Source organism: Triticum dicoccoides, chromosome 5A, assembly GCF_002162155.2.
Source record: "Triticum dicoccoides isolate Atlit2015 ecotype Zavitan chromosome 5A, WEW_v2.0, whole genome shotgun sequence".
NCBI classification, from domain to species: Eukaryota; Viridiplantae; Streptophyta; class Magnoliopsida; order Poales; family Poaceae; genus Triticum; species Triticum dicoccoides.
Window position 1 is genome coordinate 555,130,485 of NC_041388.1, and position 8,809 is coordinate 555,139,293.

Consider the following 8,809-nt stretch of genomic DNA (forward strand, 5'->3'; position numbering starts at 1 on the left):
GCGAGCGACTAGTGCATTGGTGCGTGGCGGCAGGCGGTTTTGGCGGCGGCGGCTGTCGCATCGCGGCAGGGTGCAGGGGGTGGAGGGCACCGGTGCTGGGGTCGTGCGCGAGCACGCTTGAGCCGACCCTGGCTTGGGTTGGCTGGCTGCTTCCGGCTGTGCTCTTGGCGGCCAGTGCGCTGGACAATCTGGTGGATGCGTGCCCGGCGGATTCATCACCTGGAGTCCGGCGGGCGGCGCGGGATGGGCAGTGGCCTGGTGTGGCTGCAGCTCCGGCTGTGGAGGGATCCACTATAGCTTGGCAAGTCGTCGGCGGCGGCGGCGGCTGACATGTTTCGGCGTCGGTTCGTTCGTAGGCGGCGTGCGGCGGCCTTCGATTCCTCTCCCCGTTGCCCGCACACCACTTCCGCCGAAGGACTGGGCTTTTCCCAGCTGTGGTTCATCGCTCGTCTCGCACCCGGCTGCAGGACCGCGCTCGTCTCGCGTCCGACAGCAGGACCGCGCCCGTATCGCGCCCGGCAGCAGGACTGCGCCCGTCTCGCGCCCGGCAGCAGGACCGCGCCCGTCGCGCGCTCGACAGCAGGACTGCGCCCATCTCGCGCCCGGCAGCAGGACCGCGCTAGTCTAGCGCCCGACAGCAGGACGGGCCGATGGCGGCCAGTTGGGGCAGCTCAGGGGTGCGAAAGGCGGGGCCTTTCCACCCGTCTCTTTCGGTGGCGTGGCGTTGGATGATTGGTGAGGTGGCGTCGAGGCCTTGGATGCGGGGGCGGCGGCCCTGGTGGTGGTGTCGCGGTGCTCATGGGCAAAGCCCGTGCCTTGGTGCTGCCCTGTGACCATGGTCGTGTGGGCGACATGGTCGCCGGGGTGTGGTGTTCGGTGGCGGTGAGTATTGGCCGGGGTGAAAATCTGTTCTATCTTTGGACGGACCGGCGGCGGCGAAGCTCGTTCCCTTCTTGAAGGCGTCGCCGCGGCCATCACTGCCCGTCGTGTTGCTCTAGGGGAAACTCTGACTCTCGGGTCGGGCGGTGGCGGCGCTCCGGTGTTGTATCCTTCCTGAAGGCACCGCCTTGGAGACCACGGTTCGTCATATGCGGCTTCATCTCTTCGCGGTGGCGTGTTCATGGTCGAGGACCCGGCTGCTCTTCTAGAGCTTGGGGTGGTGTTGCTGCACTCAGCGCTTATGTATCTTGCCTTGGGTGTGTGCATGTGTTGTGGTGGCATGCATTTGTACCGGGTTGTTTTTGATCAATGCTTTATATATAAAGCGGAGCGAAAGCCTTTTTCGGTAAAAAGAGTACATGAAGAACTGAGTACAACGTCACTCTACACCTTACACCGCCTTCCATTCCACAACAACGCCCTCGAGAGGAATAATGACACGAAGCCAAATCCATGAAGGACAAAGGTTTTCACCCGGGAACGGACATGGAGGAGAGCCTCACAATGAAGTCTTGAATAAAAAAAACAGTGCCCACAGATGTCGCCGTCGTTGGCGACCAAGCATAGAGCTTTTGTTCGGCAACTCACCCGTGCCACCATGAGGTCGTGAGGGTAATAGTGACGAGATCAGATCCACGGGCCCGGATCAGGGTGCCGCCACTTCCAGAGGCAGAGCAAGCCTGAGTCACTCGCCATCATAGCTCTCGCCGCCCACACAGCTAAGAGACATAGCCACCACCGCTGCCATGGTGCCCAGTAGAGAGCCAACCAGGCGAACAACCTTCCAAGGCTGTCGCCCCGGCATCCAAGCTCTGACAAAAATTCTAAGAAGATATTTGTAAGGTGCATTAGAGCATCTTCAGCCGTTGGCCCCTCAGGAGGCGCTAAAAATCGCTGCCTAGGGGCGTACCGGCGCTAACCGCGCGCTGAGGGCGTGATGCTCCCCAGTCGCCGCGCCTACGTTTTTTGGAAAAACAAATTCCAGCACAAACAAGGCGCAAATTCAACCAAACTTCGGCGAGTTCATAACATATTTAAAAAAAATTACAAAAGAAGAAAAAAAAACACTACTAGACCCGCCGTCGACCTCGCCGTTCCTCGCCGCCCGTCGTCCGCGAAGCTCTACATGTCGAGGAGCCTGTAGAACTTCGTGGAGTCGCCGCCGCCGTCGTCGTCGTTGTCGCCTCCTCCGCGGCCGCGGTCCCTGCTGTTCCCCTGCCTAGGGTCGCCGACGCGCGGCGGGTTGGACGGTCCGGGGGCATCCTCGTCCTCGTCACTGTTGAGGATCACCACGCCGTTCTCGTCCTCGCGCCCACGCTGGCGGGCGGCTATCTCCTGCAGGGCTCGGCGCTGCTGGACCGTTTCGTCACGGAGGTAGTCGTCCCGCGCCCACTTTAGGGCCTCCTTGTCGGAGAAGCCGCGCTGGACTATGGCCTCGTACTCCACGGGGAGGCCGGGCTCCACCTTTGGCCTGACCAGCCGGGTAGAGGTGGGGGAGGAGTCGGCGATGCGGACGCCGGAGCTGTGGGTGTGCTGGCTGATCGGCGCGTCCTGGGGCTCTGGCTTGACGGGGAGGAGGGAGGGAGAGCCATACGAGCGTCCGAACGAGGAGGAGGACACCGGGTCCATGCGTCTTGGCGTCCATGAGCTCCCATGCCGACGGGAGAAGGAAGGGGAGCGGGGTACTCCAGCCTCGGCGTGTTGACGCCCTCGATGTACTCGAGGACGGCCTCCAGCATGCGGCCGGGCACGCCCCACCATCGGCAGCGGCTGTCGGAGTTGAGCCTTTCGGAGGGCACAACACCGTTGGTGGCCTCGAGCTGCTCGGTGTGGCGGTAACGGAAGTACTGCTTCCACAGCGGGCTGTCGGGAACTTACCTCGGCCCTTCCCTCGCCACTTCCGGTAGAGAGGCGCGGATGCCGGCGATCTCCGCACGACGCGCCGCCCCGGTGGGCGGCGGTGGCACCGGGACCCCGCCGGCGCTGATCCTCCAAGCCCCGGGCATCCGCATGTCTGGCGGCACCGGGTACTCGGCCTCATAGAGAAGCCGAGTTTCGTCCTCGTGAAGGTGGCGGCGGCCGAAGCCGTTCGCCGCCACGCCGTCGCCTGGAAAGCGCTCGGCCATTGCGTGAACTGGAGACGGCGAGAACAGAGGGAGGAACAGGGGCATCGGCGGTGGAGAGACTGTGCGTCACCGGTGCGGGAGGGGTCGGCTTATATATGCGGCGCTCGCGTGGCCGCCGTGTGTACGCGTGGCGGGTGAGAGGACGTGCGTCGTCTCGTCTTCACTGCGCCGCCCGTGAGGCACCAATGGAGGAGGCTGACCGGCGCGGCAGCTTTGGCATTGATTCCGCCGCAGGAACTGAGGCGATGAGGACGACGAAGCGACGAGAAGCGCCAAGTCGCTGCCAAGGAGGGCCCGCTGATTTTTGCGCCAAAAACGGTTCGGGCGGCACCCCCAAGCGCGTCGAGTTCGGCCTGGTTCCGCCGGCGCCAATTTCGGCCCGAGCCGGCGAAAAAAGGGTCTTTGGAGACGTGACTAGACCAATTTTTCAGCGCCGGCGGCCGAAAAATCGCCTAGGAGGCCTTGTTAGGGGCGCGGCTGAAGATGTTCTTATACATAGATTTGCCCATGAGGCAAAATCCCTATGGCACACACATTAGCCATGGGAAAACGCACCAAGTTTGATTTGAGAAAAACACGATAAACAAAAATAATACTTTGATGTAGAAATAATATTGATGTGCCTCACAAATAGTAATAGTAACTTAAATTTGTGAATGGCAAGAATCCACAAGGGGGCGTAACATTGTGGCGCAATGCAAAAAGTAACTGAAATTTGCCAATGGCAAAATCTAAAGGGAGACAAAACACTGATGTGCGTGGCACAAAGTATCTTAGATTTGCCAAAAAGGCAAAAATCTCCGTAGAGGCTAAACATTGCCGTGCAAGGTAGAAAGTATCTTGGATTTGCCATTCATTGGTTTGAAATAAAAATGCCATGGTTTGTACAATAAAAATGCCATGCATGGTTTGTTCATTTCACCTGCAATAGATATATTTTATCGCTGACAGAAATTGCCATGCCGACACATGTTGATTTTCCATGATAATTACAATGTAATTACCATGGTTTCTACAAAACAAATGCCATAGTTTCTATAAAAATACAATGGTTCCTTCTAAAAAGAGTTAAATACACTACAGGTGCTCTAACTTGTCCATGCATGGTTTGTACATGTGCTCTAAATATAAGAGAACATTTCATGTTTCATCACAGTAATTGCCAGAAAAAACTGAAAAGCAAATGTTTCTACTATGTGGCATATCTGAACTTAAATATGCTATATCCCCATGTACCTTTTGTTTGCAGGTATCCTCTGGTAGCATTGCAAAAGTGAGAATACATTATGGCCTTGAATATACATATACGAATAGTAATCTGCCAAGTAAGAAAAGTATCATGTTATATAACATATACAATCAAGTGATATAACTCGACGGATCTCCATACCCATGGAGAAGACCGGACATTGGTGCTGCTGTTGGTGGCGTGCGTTGTCCTGGTCCTAGTCCTGGTCATGGAGACAGACGGGGGTTAGAGAGGGAGGGAGAGACGAGGGAAGATGAGGGATTTGTACCCATGGATGCGCCTCCTCTTGCCTGCAGATCCATGGCGAGCTCGCTCCATGGGCTAGGGTTTCGGGTCCATGGTTTCGCCGCTGCCGCTGCCACTGCGTGGTTGTGGAGGAGGATGGCTCCGCGGATCTGGGCGTCGGCTGAGCAGCTCGAGCCGAGGACGAATCTGGCCGGAGGGGAGGAAGGGTCTGCATGCATGGACGACGAGGGCGTCCCACGGAGATGGCCGCAACCAACCGGAGCTTGTCGGCTCGATCTGCAGCCTTTGGAGCGAAGGAGAGGTCGGGGGTCGCCGACGGCGGATTTAAGGGAGAGAGTGGAGGTGGGCGGCGGCGAGGAGATCTGGGGAAGGAGATCGACCGAGAGGGGTGGGGGGAGGAGATCGACCGAGGGGGTGGGGGCCACGAGAGAGAGACTTTTTTTCAGGGATTCGTGAGAGAGAGTTTGGCAGGGGTGGGGGTCGATCCGCGTGCGGTGGTGGACACGCTTAGTAGTAGCGTGGGTATATCAAGTCGCTACAGCTATTCGCTTAGTAGTAGCGCAGGTTTTAGCATCCGCGTTATTACTATACCTAGTCTAGAGCCAACGCCCTGGCAACTTTAGTAGTAGCGCTTTTCTCAACTAGCGCGCTACTGCTAAACGGATATTAGAAGCGCAGTTTTGTAAAGAGCGCTACTGCTAATTAGCAGTAGCGTCTATTTTTAAACCGCGCTGCTGGTAAGTTTCTGTGTATAAGGTTTTCCCTAGTAGTGAGGAGGAATTTAACCTAAAGGCGTTGCTGTTCGTGACCATCAACGATTGGCCCGCTCTCAGTAACCTTTCAGGACAGACAAACAAAGGATACCACACATGCACGCACTGTTTAGATGACACTGAAAGTATATACCTGGATAAATGCAGGAAGAATGTGTACCTGGGCCATCGTCAATTTCTTCCGACCAACCATCAATGTCGAAAGAAAGGCAAGCATTTCAAAGGCGAGGCAGATCACTGGAAGAAGCCCGCCATGCGTACCGGTGATCACGTACTTGCTATGGTCAATGATTTACACGTAATCTTTGGAAAAGGTCCCGGCGGACTAGGTGTTCCAAATGACGCTGAGGGACACACACCCATGTGGAAGAAGAAATCTATATTTTGGGACCTACCCTACTGGAAAGAGCTAAAGGTCCGCTCTTCAATCGACATGATGCACGTGATGAAGAACCTTTGCGTGAACCTGCTAGGCTTCTTCAGCCTGTATGGGAAGACAAAAGATACACCTGAGCCCTAAGGCACGGGAGGACCTGCAACGTTTGCACGAAAAAGACGGCATGCCTCCAAAGCAGTATAAAGATCCTGCCAGCTACGCTCTTACTAAAGAAGAGAAAGAAATCTTCTTTGAATGCTTGCTCAGTATGAAGGTCACGACTGGCTTCTCGTCGAATATAAAGGGAATAATAAATATGCCAGAGAAAAAGTTTCAGAACCTAAAGTCTCATGACTGCCACGTGATTATGACGCAACTACTTCCGGTTGCATTAAAGGGGCTTCTACAGGAAAACGTCCGATTAGCCATTGTGAAGCTATGTGCATTCCTCAATGCAATCTCTCAGAAGGTGATCGATCCAGAAATCGTACCAAGGCTAAAGAGTGATGTGGCGCAATGTTTTGTCAGTTTCGAGCTGGTGTTCCCACCATCCTTCTTCAATATCATGACGCACGTCCTAGTTCATCTAGTCGATGAGATTGTCATCCTGGGGCGCGTATTTCTACACAATATGTTCCCCTTTGAGAGGTACATGGGAGTCCTAAAGAAATATGTCCGTAACCGTGCTAGGCTAGAAGGAAGCATCTCCATGGGCCATCAAACAGAGGATGTTATCGGGTTTTGTGTTGACTTCATTTCTGGCCTTAAGAAGATAGGTCTCCCTAAATCGCGGTATGAGGGGAGACTGACTGGAAAAGGCACTCTTGGAAGTGACTAAATAATATGCAGGGACGGATATTCTTGGTCTCAAGCACACTACACAGTTCTACAGAACTCTACCTTGGTGACCCCGTATGTCGATGAACACAAGAACAGTCTGCGCTCCAAACACCCGGAGCAGTGCGACGACTGGATTACATGTGAACACATCAGGACTTTCAGCAGTTGGTTGGAAACACGTCTCAGAGGTGACAACACTGTTTGTGATGAGTTGTACTTGTTGTCCAGGGGACCATCTTGGATTGTATTGACTTACAAAGGATACGAGATAAATGGGAATACATTTTACCCGACCGCCCAAGATCAAAAGAGCACGAACCAAAACAGCGGTGTCCGCTTTGATGCAGCAACCAAGGGCGGAAAGGACACATATTATGGTTACATAGTGGACATATGGGAACTTGACTACGGACCTGATTTTAAGGCCCCTTTGTTTAAGTGCAAATGGGTCAATCTGTCAGGCGGCGGGGTACAGGTAGACCCACAGTACGGAATGACAACAGTGGATCTAAAAAATCTTGGGTACACTAACGAACCGTTCGTCCTAGCCAATGATGTGGCACAAGTTATCTATGTGAAGGACATGTCTACCAAACTGAGAAAAAGAAAAGATAAGGAAGTGAATACATCATATGATGAGGCAAAGCGCCACATAGTTCTTTCAGGAAAAAGGGACATCCTGGGAGTGGACGGCAAGACAGACATGTCTGAAGATTATGAAAAGTTTCATGAAATTCCTCCATTCAATGTCAAGTCTGACCCAAGCATCCTGATAAACGATGAAGATTATCCATGGTTATGGCGCAATAAGCAAATGACACAAGCAAAGAAAAAGTGAAGACTTTCTCCCGCAACTATTATGATGATACCATGCCAACTTTGTAACACACGAGTATGCTATGCCAACTTTTTCAGAGTTCATTTGAAAACTATGAATTTAGGTCGAATTTTCTCTATGGTGCATCTATGTTCATTTTTTTAGTAAAGTTAATCACAAACTTGTGATTCACACAAATTTCAAATAATTCAAATTTTAACTATTCAAATTTGAAAACTAATGGCACTAACAAAAAGTTTATAATTTTTCTAAAACTAATGGCACTAACAAAAAGTTTATAATTTTGCTGACCTAAAAGCAAAAAGAAATAAAAAATAAAGCAAAAAACAAAAGAAAATAAATAATGTAGAAAACAAAACATAAAATCTGGAAAACAAAAAAATAGCAACAATAAGTATTTTTTGTAAATAGAAACAAAATAAAATAAATAAAGCAATAAAGAAAACAAAAAAACTAAAAAAGTGTTTTCAAATTTGAAAACTAATCGCACTAACAGAAAGTTTATAATTTTTCTAAAACTAAAAGCAAAATAAATAAAAAATAAAGCAAAAAACAAAAGAAAATAAATAATGCAGAAAACAAAACAAAAAAACTGGAAAAAATAGCAACAATAAGTATTTTGTTGTAAGTAGAAACAAAATAAAATAAATAAAGCAACAAAGAAAACAAAAAAACAAAAAAAAGTGTTTTCAAATTTGAAAACTAATGGCATTAACAAAAACTTTATAATTTTTCTAAAACTAAAAGCATAAAGAATTAAAAAATAAAGCAAAAAACAAAAGAAAATAAAATAAATAAAGCAACAAAAAAACAAAAAAAGTGCCACCTACTGGGCCCCCACGGCCTGAATACGACTAGAAGCCCATCCAAGGGCTAGGATTCAGTCCCGCAGAAGGCCCAGTAGGCCCACAGGCATAGCAGTGACAATTAGGCCCGTAAGCCTGCAATGGAGAGAAGCTCGAGAGGGGTGCGGCAGTGGGGCTTATAAACCACTACGCACCCCTCTCAACTAGCGAGGTAGGACTAAACTTTCGACGCCGCAACAGCATAAGGCCTTTGGTCCCGATTGGTAGCACCAACCGGGACTAATGGGGGAAGGCCGCCGCTTCCCGCCCTTTGGGCTGCTGAAAAGAGGCCTTTGGTCCCGGTTGGTGGAACCAACCGGGACTAATGCCCACCTTTAGTCCAGGTTGCTGCCACGAACCGGGACTAAAGGCTCTGCTATATATGTCCACACTTAGGAAATTTTCACTCTCATCTTGCAGTTGCCGCCCCCGACGACGCCGACGCCGCCCGCCCCGGCCCGCCCCCGTCGTCGCCGTCGCCCGCGCCCCAGCCCCGACGCGCGCCGCCCCGGCCCGCCCCCGTCGCCGTCGCCCGCGCCGGCCCCTTCACCGAGGCGCGCCGGCCCGGCCCGCCGTC